The sequence below is a fragment of the Crinia signifera genome, chromosome 7 (genome assembly GCF_055691185.1).
Source record: "Crinia signifera chromosome 7, ASM5569118v1, whole genome shotgun sequence".
NCBI classification, from domain to species: Eukaryota; Metazoa; Chordata; class Amphibia; order Anura; family Myobatrachidae; genus Crinia; species Crinia signifera.
The window spans coordinates 129,147,951-129,166,729 of NC_139223.1; the positions used below are offsets into that span (position 1 = coordinate 129,147,951).

The 18,779-nt window shown below is 45.0% G+C and overlaps 1 protein-coding gene across 2 annotated transcripts in view; it reads right to left on the minus strand.

Annotated features, from left to right (window-relative positions):
- The window catches only part of LOC146020577 (gap junction gamma-1 protein-like), a 28,823-nt gene extending 17,761 nt beyond the window's left edge, over positions 1–11,062 (minus strand). The window contains exon 1 of one of the 2 annotated variants that reach the window (XM_083153808.1): positions 10,982–11,062. The gene's annotated coding sequence lies outside the window, so the exon portion shown is untranslated. Of the gene's footprint in view, positions 1–3,103; positions 3,283–10,981 lie in introns of those variants that run through there. The other variant, XM_083153807.1, reaches the window with a different exon arrangement.
- Between the last annotated feature and the right edge of the window lie 7,717 nt (positions 11,063–18,779).

The window sequence follows — 18,779 nt, forward strand, 5'->3', positions numbered from 1 at the left end:
GGGTATCGCTACCCAAAGGTGGTGATACCATTCCCTGCGTTAACGAGGCAGCGGGGTTTTAATACATAGATCCTAGGAAAACGCGGTAAAACTGGGGTTTTACCGCATTTTCACCTTAGTACATCCCGCCCTGAAACCAGTTGTAGAAATGTGAAAAACATATTAATGAGCTCTGAGGAGTCAGTAAAACAGCACCATATGCTCAATGCAGAAAGACACTATTGTAGGACAGTCGTAATCCAGGCGCACTTGTTTTATAGCAGATTGTAACATAACCCACTATGCCATAATTCTCTGCCAGATTTTAAGGATATCCCATGCTGGAGTCAAGACGATAAAATCAAATTGACTAAAGTACTATTTATCTCACCTGTGCTCAAGCATGGATGTCTATAAAAACCTGCACTGTAAGAATACCCCTTTCACAATCGCAGAGCCGGGTCATACCCGGGAATGTGTTCCTGCCCGGGACTCTACCCGGGAATGTACCATTTCACACTGTACTAATACCTGGGATCGACCCATTCACACTAATCCCGGGAAATCCCAGCAAATACATATGCATGTCATTAGAAATGGACTCCAGGGCTCTGAAAGATGACATCAGCATTTGTGAGCCCATGAAAGCTCCAATCAGCAGCTTTTTTAAAGTCCTGTGTACCCAATCCTGAGTACGGACCATTCACACTGACCGCATCCCGGGTCGATTCCGGATTCGGTACTTGTTTCCTAGCACGGCGCCACGATTAACATTGTATGGCATCGGGTCTGAAAAATCAGTCATATCGCATGCGATCCGATTTTTAATTGTACAGCCTGATGGCTGATTACAATGTTAAATGCCCCCCATCCCCCCCCCCCCCCCCATTGTTAAGGCCACGATGAACGCGAACCCAAAGCGTGGCGAGTGCAGTGAGCCTGCGAGGGGCGGCGGTACGCGTCCTCCAACCTTTTCATACCCCCACTACCCACGTCAGCGTGGAGTTGATTTTATATAGTGTGGCGAGCGCAGCGAGTCACCTAGCCCGAAGCGTGGCGAGCCCCGCGCATTACTTCACATGTATTCCGCGTCCGCTCGCCACACTATATAAAATCAACTCCACGCCGACGTGGATAGTTGGGGTATGAAAAGGTCGGAGGACGAGTACCGCTGTGCTCGCCACGCTCCGGGTGGCGTTAACAATGGGGGGGCATTTGACATAACTTAACTTACCATCATGGTGGCAATACAACTAAAAATCGGGTCTGGAGGGGCATTTTACATTGTAATCAGCCATCAGGGTGGCTGTACAATGTAAAATCGGGTCGGTCGGTCGCTTTAAATTGTATGGGAACGTCTTTAAATCCGAAAATTGGGTCGGTCGGGTCCCATCGCATACCTTAAGTTATGGTATGCGATAGGACCAGACGGACACCGTGCTAGGAAACAAGTACCCCGGAATATACCCTTTCACACTGAGCTAAATCCCGTGGTTGATGCGCATTCAATGTGAAAGGGGTATAACAGACCCCTATACAGCCCAGGAGATAAGGCACCTGGGGGGAGATTCTCTAAGCTAAAAATGCGGTAAAACCCCCGTTATCTGGGTTTTTACCGCATTTTGGGATGCTGTAAGCATCCCCCGCCGGGTTACCACGGCAGGGGGCATCGCCAGAAAAAACTGGCAATGCCCCATAAAAGCCTATGGGCTTCTAACGCGACCCTCCGCCGCCCCGCACAGACCCACCGCCGCCGCCCCTCTCACCTTTGTCCGGGCAGCACAGAGCTGTGCTGCCCGGACCTATGACCTCCTCCCTGCACTGATCCTCTTCCAGGTGCAGGGAGGAGGAGAGCCCGGCGCAGCAGCAGCGCTGGGTAAGGGAGGGAGGGAGGGAGGGGAGAGCTGCCGGGTCCCCATGGGACCCGCTGACTATGGCAAAGGACCGCTCTTAAAGCAAGAGCTGTCCTTTGCCATAATTATCGCATAGGTTACTACATATGCGATAATTATGAATGCGGAGCTGGGGTGCGGATGTTAGAGCATCCCTCCCCTGAGGAGTTCGGGATACGTATCTAGTCACATACATTTTAGAAAAGCCATCAGCCCAGGGGTTCACAAACGCACTAGTCCCCAAGGCTGGTGTTTTAGATAACAATTTCAGCACAGATGGATAAATCAAGTTTACTGATAAGTCACCTGTGGCCAAGGATGGATATGTTGAAAACCTGGACTGTCAGGGCGCCCCGATGACCGCGTTTATGAACGAGAGCGCATCGGCCCATCACTAGCGATAGGCAACGTACGGTACGCAGCGTCAGCCACAAGCCCCGCATTAGGGGCACTTTTATTGCGGGCATTCAAACGCAGCGTCTGAGACACGTTTCCCGCACAAAACCAAGCAACCAGAGACTGCTACATGTACCCGCAGTCCCGCACTGTGTAATCACCCGGGAGGATTAGCAGCATACAGGAGCCCCAGCTCACACTGCAGCAGCCCGGTCATATACACAGCAGCTGTATACTATAGTAGCCGGACCCCTCCGCCGCCCGGCACCACGCACCCACTACTCCTTCATCACCCCCTGCCTGGATACAGCGCCCGCACTGCTGGGTACAAGGGATGCCAGGGCACCACGCACCCACTACTCCTTCACCTCCCCATGCCTGGATACAGCGCCCGCACTGCTGGGTACAAGGGATGCCAGGGCACCACGCTCCCACTACTCCTTCACCTCCCCATGCCTGGATACAGCGCCCGCACTGCTGGGTACAAGGGATGCCAGGGCACCACGCTCCCACTACTCCTTCACCTCCCCATGCCTGGATACAGCGCCCGCACTGCTAGGTACAAGGGATGCCAGGGCACCACGCTCCCACTACTCCTTCACCTCCCCATGCCTGGATACAGCGCCCGCACTGCTGGGTACAAGGGATGCCAGGGCACCACGCTCCCACTACTCCTTCACCTCCCCATGCCTGGATACAGCGCCCGCACTGCTAGGTACAAGGGATGCCAGGGCACCACGCTCCCACTACTCCTTCACCTCCCCATGCCTGGATACAGCGCCCGCACTGCTGGGTACAAGGGATGCCAGGGCACCACGCTCCCACGACTTCTTTACCTCTTCCCGGATCCAGCGCTCTGCGCAGTGTAGTAGCGGCGGCGGCTCCTCTCCGGCTCAGAGTAGCGACATAGGCAGCAGCGGCGGCTATAAAGCAATCAGACAAAGGCAGCATGGGCTGTCACGTGAGGAAACATCCCGCCGGCACTGGGTTCTCTTACGTGGGGGGCGGTGATCACAAAGTGAAGGGTCTCCCCTGAGCCTCCTCCCACCAAGTTTAGGATTTGGAAAGGAGCTCTAGACAAAGGGGAGTAACCCTCCCCCCTCTGCAGCATCTACTATTCTACTGTATGTCCTACATACACCGCGCCTTGGTGGTAGGAGCCCACGGGCACTGGGGGGTGCCCTCACCCCACCTGCATGAGTGCCCCTCTTCACCCACCCAGCACCCATTCACCCTTCACTTCCAGCTAAACCACTTTCTGTCTATTTCTAGCACACATCATCAGTGTTATCATCTGTGCCCAGTGCACTGCCCACGCTCCCCCCACATCAGGGCCCTGTGTGCTGCAGGGGTGCCAGTTACTATCTGCTCTGCAAGGGGCACAATACTACTCAGGTAAGACATAATGGAATAGGTTGGGTCTGCATGTGAAATGGATAAATAATAATCCATTTTAATGCTTAAAGCTAGTAATACAGACAAAGGGGGGAATTTACTATGAGGGAAGTTCTATTTCAGATGGGATGTTGCTATGGGTAACAAATCAGATACTAGATTATCTTCTAGAAAGTTCTAAATAAGTAGATTCTGATTGGTTGCCCATAGCAACATCCCATGTCAAATAGAACTCCCATCTTAGTTTCCCAAAAAAACATTCAGACCAATCAGTTAAAGCAAACAGTTTAGTGCAGTGTCTGTCCTCATACAGCCTTGTTGTTATAGTTGGAAATTAAAAAGCAGGGTACACACTATACAATGTGTACACAGCCTGACATAGTCAGCAAAGAAGCCTATACAAGCAGCAGATTGAGGTAGCATTGTTCGGCAGCCTGGCCCTCGCTAACGACATTCCCACGTCCGCCCTGCGGGGCTAACGCAGGATGGCACTGAAGACCTGCAGTAGCACACATTGTCAGCGACATAATGAGTACACACTAGCAATGTGCCTGATGTATCAGTCCAATCTGCCGGAAATCTCACAACATACTGTCCAGTGTGTACCCACTGTCCAGTGTGTATATTGCTCAGTGTACTGGCAATATCTCTCAGCAATATATTGCTCAGTGTACCGTTTTCATCTGCGACCAGCGATTTTGGCTGAAAATTGCATGCTATTCTGTCTCTACAGCCCTGTACACACGGGGGGAGATATATTGCTCTGCAATATATTGCTGAGCAATATATTGCTCAGTTTCTCCTTTTCATCAGCGACAACAGATGGTCGCTGATGAAAGGGAACCTCTGCCAGGGGAGCAGCAGAGGTAATCAGCTGGTCGCAGACCATAAGGGGGCTAAAAACGGGAGCGCGCACCCGGCGATTTATTGCTGGTGCGCACTCCAATCGCTGGCAATATGGTCGCCAGCGACCATATTTCCAGCGATTTTAACCCCTATCGCCCCCGTGTGTACACAGCTTACCACATTTTGGCTAGAAATCCCTGGTGCACAGTACATTGTGCACCAGCGGCCAGCAATTATTAGCCATAATCAGAGGAGCATGCTCCTGCGACCAGCGACCATGAAGGGCTGGCAGCGGGAGCGCGCGCCCTGCGATTTATCTCCCACAGCACATGAAATCACTGGCAATATGTGCTGAAATCGCCTGCATGTGAACACAGCTTTAGATATGGGTGGGGTTTGTACTTCAAACTGATAACTAAATTGCAGTGTAAAAATAAAGCAGCAAGTATTTACCATGCACAGAAACAATAAAACACCCAAACTTAATTCTCTCTACACATGTTGCATCAGCCCCACCTGCAGTGCACATGGTTTTGTCCATTAGAGAGTGATTGTGCCTTTCCAAGTGAATCAGAATAACCCCCTATATCTGTTGTTTTTTACCTTAGAAATTGCACATTTGATGCATCCAAGCCAAGATGCATGATGACTGGGGTTAAATGTTTCCAGCTGTTTCACCTAATTTGTCACCCAAGAAGGCACAAGGAAAGCAATTACACAATAGGCCACAGAGCCTTTCACAGCAGTGTCACTTGGTGTTGGCCTCAACTAAGGTAAGTATGCTAAAAGGTGGCATTTTTTGTACAAATCCTGCATTTCATATTCGATTTGCCCAAAATCTGTAGGATTGCGCAAACATTCTAAAATCAAAATGAAAACAGATAATGATAGAAACTTCACTTGTTAATGACTGTGTGTAATATCATTGGGCATTGCTTTCCATGCTACCCTGTAGTGTAGCCCATGCTCTGGGCAACATGATTAATTGCAGCTTTGTGTTTTCTGTGTGGCACACGGGGGGGATATATCACCGAGCGATATATTGCTCAGTGTCCCGTTTGCATCAGTGACCAGAGATGGTCGCTGATGAAAAAGAAACTGCCGGGGGAGTCCGGCAGTGGAAATCAGCTGGTCTCTACACAATATGCAGCAGAATTGTATTGTATTGGATATCTATAAATATATATATATATATATATATATATCACACATCAGTTGTGTCTTTCTATGACTCACTTATTTTCCTTTTATCTCAGAACAAGCAATCACAATATAAAGTAAGCAATGCTTGGAACGAAGAACGGTTTGATTCAGACCGGATTGCTGAGCTGCGAATTTGCAGCCAGAATGGGTGATTAACGAAAGACCGCCCAGTGCCTGGTACACAGTGCCATTATACCATTTAATGGGGGCATGCTAGCAGTATCTGTGAGTGACCCGGAATTTGCAGACGTTGCCCGGCCGTGGGAAGGGAGGGTCACTGACGTCAGCAGTGGTCTGCATTATCCCCACGGCCATTGCAGTGATGAATAAGTCTATATGAACAGGTAGAAAGCCATTCGATGGTGAGTGATTGTAAATGGTTTTCCCCCTGTATACACAGCTGCGAACGCATTTGCAGCCATGCACAGGGGTGAGGAATGACTCTGGTGGGGGCATTTACCTGATCCATGGGCTCCTGAGATTCGCAGCCCAGTGATCAGGTCTGAATCAGGCCCTATTTGAGAAGAGACTACCTTAGAGAAGCTGGTGGATGGCTTGGGCTGCCTCCCCAGCAGAGGCGGGGAAGAGTAATCATTACCTGCTTGCAGCGCACCCATTTTCAATGAACATCACATGCTTATACTTAATCATAGAGGCAATGGGGAGAATTCAACTGTTTGGGGGTACAAATGAATTTTTTCCGATGAGCACCCACATACTGGGTAAAGCCGCATAAAGCATCTAGGACAGGCATGTCCAAACTATGGCCTTCCAGCTATTGTGAAACTACAAATCCCAGAATGCCTTGTCAGAGTTTTAGCATTCCCTAATAACAAAACTGTGGCTAGGCATGATGGGACTTGTAGTTTCACAACAACTGGAGGGCCATAGTTTGGACATGCCTGATCTAGGGGAACCTCTGGCCCTCTAGCAGTTGTTGACCTACACATCCCAGCATGCCCTGCTACAGTTTTGCTATTTGGCTATGATCTTAACCCAGTTAAAGACACCACATCTCCCTTTGGGCACCCAAAGTGCCAATATATTGCACATTTCTACTTTCCCCCCTCCGGAGGCTATTCAAGCCCCATCGGAGCAACAATTAAATTACTTTGTTAAGCATCCAATAGAAATAGCTGCGTAAGCAAATAATTGCATGAATACATTGTATTCTTTATAGGGAATAATAGAAAAAAACAACAACCTAATAATGTGATATTTTGCATATGTTTGAATAAACCATTTATAAAATAGGTAAGCTAGGTGAATTCTCATATCGATTTCCATATTTTTGTCACAGTTTGTTGGGACAAGTGCAAGTTGCCGGATTCCGCTGAAAACTCAGTGTGCGAGACATTAAAAATGAATAGCTTCACATTTTTATGGCAGGGGAATGGTTAACCCCTCTGCTCCTTATCTCCTCCCTATTTGTCTATTAGCCTGCTATTCATTTTTATTTTTCCAGAACCCCTCCTTCCTCTGTTAACAATCCCTCCTTTTTTCCAAACCAGCCCCCCTCTGTTCTATACCCCTCTGTCACTTCCTGAGGCCTCCAGAACTGAAATCTAAAACCTGCAGGGAGAGAGAGGGAACCAGGGCAAAAAGAGAGGGAACTGGGCTCAGTGTAGCCAAACAGACACAATGGGAAAACCTCACGAAACAAAGGGTAATGTCTTAACTAGGCTCTGTGCCAGCCTGCACTTGTTCAGCCTCTCATCATTCCACAAATCTCTGTGATCATTTGCACTAACCAGATAGTCATTATATTAATCCATTTAGTGTTTAGTACTTATATTGCAGGCTATGATGCTTAAATTCCACAGTCACACAAGTGTCACTCCTCAGTAGTGCTGGTACACTACACACCCCAAAAACAATGTGTACCTATTACGAACAATGTGGTTAGCCAAACCAAACTGACACCATAGTGGCACCGCAGCAATACAAAGTCACTGCCCTCATAGTGCTATTGTGGGCACCTCTGCACTGTCTCAGAGGCAGGAATAGCTATGCAGGAAACACGCTGATTGTTTTTTTCCTTTATTTTCCATCAAATAATACAAAAATTAGCAACAACATTGTATTAGCATCTGACCAATCTTCTATAAACAGATGGCAAGCTCATGGGTAGCTAGTTCAGAATAGAGTTGAGTCACCACTAAGCAACATATTTTATATTCTAACAAACCATAAGCCTGCCCAATAACAAATTGATATGACTGAACCATTAATTAAAGTTCCTGATTACCCACAAGGAAAGGCATGCAGACAGGTCTACAATGCACTTTTGTTTCAGAGGATAGCAAAGCAGCTATTAACTAGAGATAACTGGGGGTATTCAATCTTCCGCCGCTATACCTGACGGGGGAAATAGCGGCGGGCCCCTATTCAATGCTGTCTTCCCCGACAGTATTGAACAGGGATCGCAAGCAGAACGTGGCCAATTTCACAAGCAGTCGGGCACGTTCTGCCGGGAATTGACGAGCTCCCGGACACAGCGCGATGATTTCCGGAGGCATATCGCGGCCACGCCCCCTTTTCGCCATCCGGTAGGCGGGGCATTGAACCCTGCCTGCCGATTTAGTGTCGAGTCGGCCAAGAACAGGACAGGGTCACGGCTGGCGGACCAGCCCGACAGTCGTGACCCTGCATTGAATACCCCCCTAAATATACAAATGATAAAAATAATAAATGTTTCTTACAAGTAGGGTTAATTACTACTTTTCTAAACTCTCAGTAGGTGCGCATAAATTGTTCGACAGACAAAAGATCTAGACGTATAAGGTCGAAATGACATGGTCAATAGTCAAAAGGTTGACCACTATTTTTCGACAGACAAAAGGTCGACACATATAAGGTCGAAATGACATGGATGATACAATCAAAAGGTCAACAAGGTTGGCAGGAGTCTTTCATAATTTTTGTGTCTAAGTCGACATAGGTCGACATGGACAGCACATCAGTGTAACGCATCCTCTGGCAATTTCACACCATGCTTTGGGCACTATTATATTCTCCCTCTATGCCCGCTGGGATGGTAAAGTATGAACAAGTTGGTTTATGAACAAATTATATGAAAAACTCATGTTGACCTTTTGATTGTTTCGACCTAATACACGTCAAAATTTTTCATGTGTCAACCTTTTGCCTGTTGACCTAGACACCGTCGACCTAATGACCAGATACCGTATTATTTGGGATACGGTCGTATTGTCGACCGGACTTAGGATTTACAGTCATTAGGTCGACACCGTTGGGTCGACAGGCAACAAGATCGACAGGGTTCTAGGTCGACATGGATGAAGGTCGACAGGGCAAAAAACCATGTCGACCTGTCAACCTAACCCATGTCAACCTAATGCATTTGTTGACCTAAACCCATGTCGACCTTGTCCCATGTCGACCTAGACACCTGTCGACCTTCACCCATATCGACCTAGAACCCTGTCGACCTAAGTGGGGTCGACAATTCGATCCACACCCGTATTATTTATGTTACACAGCAAACTAGTAAAAGTCCCAAAACCATTTTTATTGTGAGTCCTGACATACTAAAGAGCCTGTATATAATAATTGCAGCAGTGAATTAAAGAATTAAAGAATCCTCACTGTGTACTAAATGCAACTCACAACAACAACAGCAGTAGCAAAAACAGCAGTCTCTTCGAGGGAATCTGGATGGCTCACACACACACACAATATCTAAGTAGACAGTCAATAGGTCGACATGCAGTATTGACTAAGTCAACTTTGACACAATCAAAAGGTCAACATGAGTTTTCCCCATTTTTGGGGGGGGGAGTATTGTGCTTTACCAACCATATGGACTCCGACCAGTACCAATAAAGTGTTCCGAGCGCAGCAGTACCTTAGTAAGTCACCTGGCCCGAAGCGGGTAAACGATACAATAGTTGGGGGTCCACATCTCCTGAGAAACTCATGTCGACCGGTGTATGTCAACTTTTTTGCTGTAGACCTATTGAGCGTCCACCTAAACCTTTTTTTAAGGAGATTTCTGTGAGATATCGTGTATTAGGCTGTTAGTACATAGTCACTTCTAGCAGAAGTCTTTGAATAGGAAACCCTTTGCTGTCTGTCCCTTTACATGCAACAATTCTTTGAACAACCATATGGAACGCAGTAAAGACCACATTCACAAACACATCTATCATCATCTGCTGTAATGTGTGCATATTGCCTCTCTTTGTATAAGCCACACAAATTCTACTCCCCATAGGCATCCTGCATTGAAGTTCTCCCTGCCACATGGTGATTTACAGTAAATGTCCTTTTGTGATGTCATTAACATGATAATCGTTGAGGCTAAACATTTGGCAAATCTAGCTCCTACCTACTAAGCACATGAAAGAGATCATTTCCATGTCTAAAAAAAAATTCCAGTGGAGAGTATTCAGCTTCCACTAATGTTGATGTGTACAAAAAAAAAAAAAAAGAATATATTCATTGTTTAAATGTTCGAAATCCAATATGAAGCAAGTTTATTACAAACGTTTTAAACCAGCAAGTTTTTTAGCCTGCCTTTCGCAAGTCCTTTCCGGAAAACTAAGTTTCCATGACTGAATTATACGGGATGTAGCATGCTGTCTTGGGCATACTCACTAAACAGCATTTATTAAAGTAGAAGAGAACGCCCTTCATTAGAGTAAACTGGTTCGTTTTCCTGCCTAAACTCTACTCCATTAAACTTTATTAAATGAATCATGATAGTGAGGGGACCTGGAATTGTCTCTTATCGATATATATATATATATATATATATATATATATATATATACATACATACATGTGGTTTTTACGCACTGAAAGCCCCGTTTATCAACATTTTATGTTTTATGTTGATAAAAATGTTTATAAGCTCATTTCTTTCTCTATATTCCAGAAAAGCGACAGATATAACACAGGTAAAAAGATGGTGCGTTGTAATCAGTATAGTGTATACAGTATTGTAAGTAAAATATCTCTTTACTCTCTCTGCTATGTGTGAGCCCATTCCCTTTATTCCAGATCTTCTCCTCAGCATGATAAAGAATACAGATGGTTGTGCCAAACTTTTACCCCCTTAGAAAAAAAAAAGTTTGTACCCTCTCTTGCCAGCTGTGAGTACTTGCGTAACAGAATACATTCCTAGACTAGTCTGTTGGTTTATTAACCATTTCAACCATAAACCTATAATACATATTTGCTAGAAGAACACAGATGGCGATCACACACAAACTCTCCTCATACAGCAGATGCTGAGACTGCCTTACCTTAGTAACGTGGCACAGTTCAATACCTTCTCACTGACTCCTCTAGTACAGAAAGTTTATGAGTAAAGGTTAAGTAGGCTTGGGGTAGGAGTCAGATGTGGAGTACCACCTCCCAATAGTGAGCCTTCCCCTTCCCACCCCCTCTACAACTTTCTCCTGTGAGATCTTTTCCTGCTCCAACATCTTTTGAACAACTTAGTTTTTTGCTTCCCACTATACTGTGATTAGTTTTGTAATAAAACACTCGTCCATAATGACTGTCACATTTTTTTAAGCTATCTCTTAACAAACACACATACGTTTAATTAGGGATCGTGACAATCAGAAAATTCATACATCTGCAGATAGGGTGAAGGAGTAGGGAAGGCGGTGAAATTGTGTAGGTAAAGGGAAAACAAAGTCTTATTACCATACTGAACTGCTGCAACATACAGCTTACACACGCAGATGGGTTTTAAGGTTTGTCGATCATATTAAATATAGTGATTTGTAAATCTTTTTATTTTTACAATATTACAATTATTTATTTGACATTTTTGCATTGGATCTTATAGGCCACTATTCTTCATAATAAACTTTACATATAACAATTTAAGGTTGAATGTGATTAATCCTGATTGCCCATGTATGAAGTCACTTAAGCGTGTTCAAACCCGTTTGACTTGTACTGATTAAAGGTGCGTACACAAGGGGCAATATGATCGCTGGCAATATATTGCTAGCAATATATTGCTCAGCAATCATATTACCCCGTGTCCCGTTTTCATCTGCGACCAGAGATGGTCGCAGATGAAAATTTAAACACTGCTGGGGGAAGAGGCAGGGGATGTCGCTGGTCGGAGGAGCATGTTCCTCCGACCAGCGACCATTCAGGGGCTGAAAACGGGAGCGCGCACCCGATTAATTGCTGGTGCACACTCCAATCGCTGGCAATATGGTCGCTCAGCGACCATATTCCCAGCGATTTCAGCCCCTATCGCCCCCGTGTGTACACAGCATTAGCTAGATATTTTCGTTAAAAGATAAGCAGCTGTCTCAATCATCTCTAATTTATTAACAATGATTAATCTGTATTCATTAATATCCACTATGTATGCTGCTGCACTTACAGAAATAATGAAGGAATATACTTGTTATTCCCCATACACATGTGGCGATGTGAACAGGGTGCTGAGCGATCCTGTTAAGCACAGATAGAGTCGCACACAGCGCTGTACCAGTGATTACGGACAGTGTTCTCAATTGAAAGAACACGTGATGTTTAGATTTTTACTGCATGCAGTATAAATTAGTCAGGCGATAGCGATGCACGGGAACTCGCATAGCTGACACCAGGGGCAATACACACAGAGTGATCCCTGCTTCCCTACAGAAATGGGGCTGTAATTGCCCTGTGTGTATGGCCCATTACTCAGATGTACGGTGCAAAACAGTATAGCTGGGGATTGGTGATGAGCTCCTCTCAAAGCTCTGGCAGCAGTGATAATCACCGACCCGGTAATAAGCTGGGTCCTGCTCTCTGTCTGAAGGGGTCAGCTACGTCACATCCAGGTGGGGGCCATTTTCAAAATCCTGGGTGCGACCTGCCATTTTTTTTTTAAGTGGTGGAAGTAGGCAAAAATGACCAGTCTTGTACCCCATTTAGTACCTAGCACTTGTTATATAACATTCGGGGCCAGATGTACTAAGCTTTAAAAGTGAACAATTGGGGGAATGATAAAGTACCACCCAATTGGCCCCTGACTGTCACACTGCATGCTGTGTTTGACAAATGACAGTTAGGAGCTGGCTGGTAGTTTATCACTCTCCATGTTATCACTTTTTGTAGCTTAGCACATCTGCCCCTCAATGAAGTCATTACAGTTCGGAGCAAAGGGGGCAAGTTGCATTGCAACAGAGTATAAATCCAGCAACAGAACCTGAACTTACCCCCCTCACGGCCATGATCTGACACTGGACTCGCACATTTCTGTATGCAGCCATATAGGTCCCCAAACAAAAGTCATCACTTACTCGTTGAGCTTGCAGTTGTTTATTATGTTGAACTCCGCCATGTTTTTGGATACAATAGAATTGTTTGTTAAAGTATTTTTCATGCAGCTGAATCCTAAAATATGTGAAAAAGGATAGTGCAAGGTAAGATGGTTTTATTTATTTATTTTCTTTTTAATCTCTTTTGTGGTATGCCCGGGCTGAGCTACGATGACATAGCGGGCTGTCTCGAAAAATTTCCGGGCATATGTAGGTGTGCGCCAGTGGTGCCTCCAGCTGTGCACCACTGGCGCACATGCATCCCCCCCCCCCCCCTCCCAACAGCGTTACATACCTTACCCCCCTGCCCTGGTAGGTTTGTCCTGCCCCAGAAAAACTCACCACTCAAAGGGTTAAAGTTATTTTATAATTGGAAGAGGTATTTGCACAATCCAAGATGACAGAGGGATTGCAGGCACTTTGGGTAACCTCGAATAGTTCTAGAATTAGTCAAATTAGAAAAAGTAAGCAGAACTCATGTTATATTGTCACTGGTGACCTTTAAATGTTATTATTTCCCCCCCTGTAACCCATACAGTCACATTCACATTTCCTCTTATGTCTTATGAAATAGGGATATCTTCATTTTATGTCCTTATTCAGACTCCCAGAAGTAAATATTGCCAAGGTCTGGAATAATGAACACGGTTTCAACCCATGTTGGTACCACTATCACACTGAGCTCATCTTGTTAACATACTCTGAGTACAATAATCCGGGAGCACCCTTTCAAACCACAGCATCTCCCATTTACACCGACACTGATCCTCGCCTCGATGTGAATGGGGTAATAGAAGGCTATGAAAGTTTCTTGGATCCTGAATTGACTTGTACACTCCACAGCGGGTCAGTAGTCTAAACCAAATTTAATTTCAATTGGAGATTGCTTATCCCTAACCCTTGCAGTACCAAGGGAATTTGTCAATATACAGTAGGTATGAAAAATTGCCAAGCAAACCGGGTTTTTGTTTATTATTAACCCTTTGAGTGCCAACGTTGCTGTGAGAGATCCTTAAAATATCCATAAAAAATGCCAGCGCCGCTCACAGCGGCTGTTTTTTTTTTTTTTTTTTGGGTGCAATGTTTAACTAAACTTCGATTAATTGACTTGGCTGTATTTGTATTTACTTATAGTAAAACAACAGTCGCTGTGAGCGATGTTGGCTTTTTTCGCTGCTATTTTGAGGATTGCTCACAGCAAAGGGTTAATTACAAGATTTGAGGATGTTGCTAGTAGTTATGAGGTTGCATAGACAGACCCACAGAGTCACAGCTAATGAGTTTTTTTATTCATGCATATTTATATGACATTTTTTCCACAGTTAAAAGTAAAAAGCTCCAATCCATGAGGGGCGTGGCCACGGCAGCGCGCGAGTGAGTGAGGGAGGTTTTGAGCCGGCTCTCCTGCACGAAAAAGATTGGCTCCCCAGCGCCCAAACCCACATGCTACCTGTATTGTATTTGGGGGAATCTAGGGCGGCGTACTGCTGAGGTCCGCTGAGATCTCTTGTCCGGCTCCTGTTCAGTTGCTACATCGGGAGACGGCTCGGTCCGGCGGCTGGAGGAGATAGAGTAACAGCGAGTGACGTCCGCCCGGCCAGACACGTACTTCCTGCTTGACCCTGGCGCGACCCCTGGGGCTTCTCCGTGTGATGAAAGAGCGGCTGAGCTGAGCGCCGGACGGGGAAGACGGAGAGGAGGGGGTGAAGGAGACCCGAACGCCCGCTGAAGTGGGTCCTGCTGTTCATATACCCTGGCTCTGGATAAAGAAAGTGTGGCACATAAAAACGCAAGCCGCTGAACAGAATCACCAGCCCCCGTAGGATAAAGTATAAGCCGGCGTGGGTACCCTGCTGACACACGAGACTGCAGCCAGGCTCCCCTCCCAGACCTCTGGAAGTGGTCTATAAGGTTGGTGGTAGCGGAGAGGGTGTGCTAAAAAGAGAAATACGTGGGGCGCTCAAAGGTAGACAAGAATAGAAATTTTATTAAAAACACATACACACAAAAAAATCACAATACATAAGTATATATAAAAAACCTCTAAAATCAATGAGTATCACTATACCACAATTGTAAGCACTGATTGAATGTGCACAAAACAGCGTGGACTCTCTTCCCTTTTCAATTAGAGAAGGATGGTAAATGCTTGATTAGTCCGATTATTATTGGGGTTAGTATCCACTTTTATTTGAACCATATGGATTTAAAAGTAAATGGCCAGTGTGCACACTTAGCAGTCCATAGCAGTAGCGCTAGCTTTTTGTAAAAATATCGATATTGAGTAAGTGATGACAAGGACTTCTGTTATATATTATATAAGAACAGTGTCCGTCCTGTAATCACAATTATTGGGCTCTTACCCCTCCGTGGCTCTGGGCAGTGATGGAAAGCTAACGGCTGTCTGGTGCATGTAGCAGCGCTTGCTGCCTCCGTCTCTCACAGCTGACCTGTTGTTTGGTCGGATCAGCCGGCTGAATGAACCCGACAGGAGCCGCCTCTTCGTTTGCTGGAGTTCCCGCACAGCGCTATGCCACAGCGTCTGTGTTGCTTGGGGCGAATCTGCGGCTTTGGCGTGGAGGCAATTCCGGCTCTTTACGTGTAGCAGGTGTCGGGGAGACGGGAGAGCGGCACTTCAGAACTTCAGAACGCGTTTCGCCGCACACTGGGCGGCTTTCTCAACAAGGTATGGAGTTCATTCTCCCTAGCCAGCTATAAATGCTGGTCTGCTTAATTTACACAGGTGTTTCAGGTTAATTAGTCACCTCCTTGATTTTCGTCAGTCAGACAGTTTTGTCTATCCCATTTAAAGTGTTCAAGTATATTCTTTATGTGCATGTGATTTTTCTTTTTTATGCTTACAATTTTATTGGTACCAGTTCATATTATATGCTCCATAAGTAACCATTCCGCATATTTAAATTCCATATTTGTGTGGGTCACATTTATTTTTAATATTTAATAATTATTAGACATCAAAATCAATTAATCAATCTCTATTTGCTATATCGGACAGATTCACAGTATCTAGATAATCCAGACACATTTTTTTAGATATACAAAATTGTTATTAATATTAATAATAAAAACTAAATAATAAAAACTAGACAAAATAAAATGAAAAAAAAAACAATAAAAGGAAAAGAAAAAGGAAAAAAGTGCAAATAGACAGTCAATATAGACACCATTTCTAAATTTATGTTTATACATAATATTTGCTGGTTCTATTGCCTACTACTTGACTGTCCATCATACAGTTCATCCATTATTCATTATTTGTTTGACCTCACTACAGGAACAAATATTACCACTATGCATATCTGATGTTCTATCAGGATCGTTTTATTATACAAAAAAATTATATATGAACAGTGGCATACTTGAATTCCAGTTTTTGGTGAGGGGACCCAAAATATTCTTAACATATATCATACTATATTTATATCCTTTCAATAGATAGAGCAAATTAATGGAGCAAATACCTATATATACACACAGATATTTTAAATTAAATAAAAAGAAGAAGGAAAATGCATGCTCAATTACATGTATATGACAAAGAAAAAAAGAGAGAAGAAGAAGGAGGAAAAGGGAAGTACAACATTGTTGTTATAAGGTTTTATGGAGAGGGTGTGCTGGTGGAAAGCCCAGCAGTACAAAAAGACAATAGGAACCTGAACTGTGCCTGTGTTATTACTCATTGGGGTCATTATACTATGCACAGTGGGAACCCTGCTGATACACAAGACTGCAGCTAGGCTCCCCTCCCAGACATTTGCATGTGGTCTAAAAGGCTGGTGGCTGCAGAGGGGGTGAGCTGGTGGAAAGCCCAGAGGTGCAAAAAGACAGTAGAAACTTGAACTGTGCTTTTTCTCATTGTTCCTTGGGTGCACTACCCCCAGCATAGTAAATGCTGACTAGCAACTGAGTGCATAGAGACTGCTATATAACCCTTCTTGTAAACCCATACTGGTGGTCAGTCTAGGTAAAAAAGAAACAAAGACTTTGGACTGAGCAATTGGAACTGAGCCACGCATAATTTATCTAGTTACGGGCTCCTCTGGGCTCCAGACATAGGCAAGCGGGACATATATTACAAAAGTTACCAGAGTCTCCCCCCTTTCATTCTGTCAAGATAAACAAAAGTCAATACCAGCAAAAATAGAACAGCTGGGACCTCAGCGCCACTCCGCCTAACCCCCCTCCCCCCCCCTTTTTTTTTTCTCTCCTTCCTTCCTTTCCCTTATCTAGTTTAACAAAGTAGCGGTGTAACATACAAGATGGGCAAGACGGGTCAGAACACAGCCGCAGCACGGCTGGAGAAGTATGCCCGGTCACAGACAGGGAATAGTTCTCAGGTGACTACTCCCCAGACAACCCCAGCTAAGGGCTCTAATGATCCGCGACCGACTGATGTTACACTACAACAGGTACTAGACGCCGTTAACACCTGTGAAACCCGACTTCTGGAACAAATAAATAAGGTCCAATCGGACATAATGTTGCTGAGAAACGACGCACAGAAAACTCGGGAAAGGGTTACTGAGATAGAGTGTCGAGTTTCCTCAATAGAGGATGTAATGATCCCCCTACAATCCCAAGTCAAAACCATGGCCGTACAAATGGGGGATATGCGTCTCAAAATGTCAGACTTCGAGGGAAGACTTCATCGGAATAATATCAGATTTATTGGCTTTGAAGAACGGGTGGAGGGCAGTCAGCCAGAAAAATTCCTGGAGGAATGGCTGATACAAGAATTTGGGAAAGAGGCCTTCTCTGCACATTTCGCGATCAAAAGAGCCCATCGCGTACCAGCCCGCCCTGCTATACCAGGAGGCCCACCTCGTACCATCATCGCCAAGATCTTACACTTCAAGGATCGTGACTACATCTTGCGTCTAGCACGGTATAAACCCGATTTTGGCTACAAGGGAAAAAAAATCTTGGCATTTCCAGACTTTCCAATCGAGATCCAAAGAGAAAGAGCAAAGTTTAGAGAAATAAAGTCAAGGCTCAGAGAGCTGGACATTAAATATTCAATGTTATATTCTTCTAAACTAAGGATCGAAGTAAATGGAGAGACCAATTTTTTTTTCTCCCCAGGAGAAGTTACTGAATGGTTGGACAGATCCTATCCTGGCAAGAGACAATTGGCCAACCCCCAGCAAAGATTGGAGATATGATAGGAAATGTCTTACTCTGCGCACTGTCTACTTTAATAGATTAAGCAAATATGGTCTTGTAGGGCATTAGATCGAGTAATCGTGTTTGCCTGATTGTGTTCCTTTTTTTTAATTTGTATTTATTTATTTTTTTCTGACAGGCTACTTATTGTCCTTTTTTGTCTTCTCCATTATGATTGCTAGATAGTTTAGGCAAATATGAGCCACAATTAGCAAACCCCCAGCAAAGATTGGAGATATGATAGGAAATGTCTTATTCTGTGCATTGTCTATTTTAATAGATTAAGCAAATATGGTCTTGTAGGGCATTGGATCATTTTTTTTGTAATTTTTTTTTGGGGGGGGGGGGGGAATGTGCTTCTTTCTATGCATGTGGAGGAGGGGGCTGGGTGGGATTATGTATAAAATATGATATTGATGTGGAGAGCCGGCCGCACGCTTGGTGGCCATTAATTAACTGCTCCTAAGAAGAAATAGGAGGTTAAGAAGTAGATAGGGGTGGGAGAAGTAGGTACGCCTGGGGGTTCAGGAGGTACAGGGTGGGGGAGGGGGGAAGGGGTATGTGTTATGTTTGTCTAGGCAGG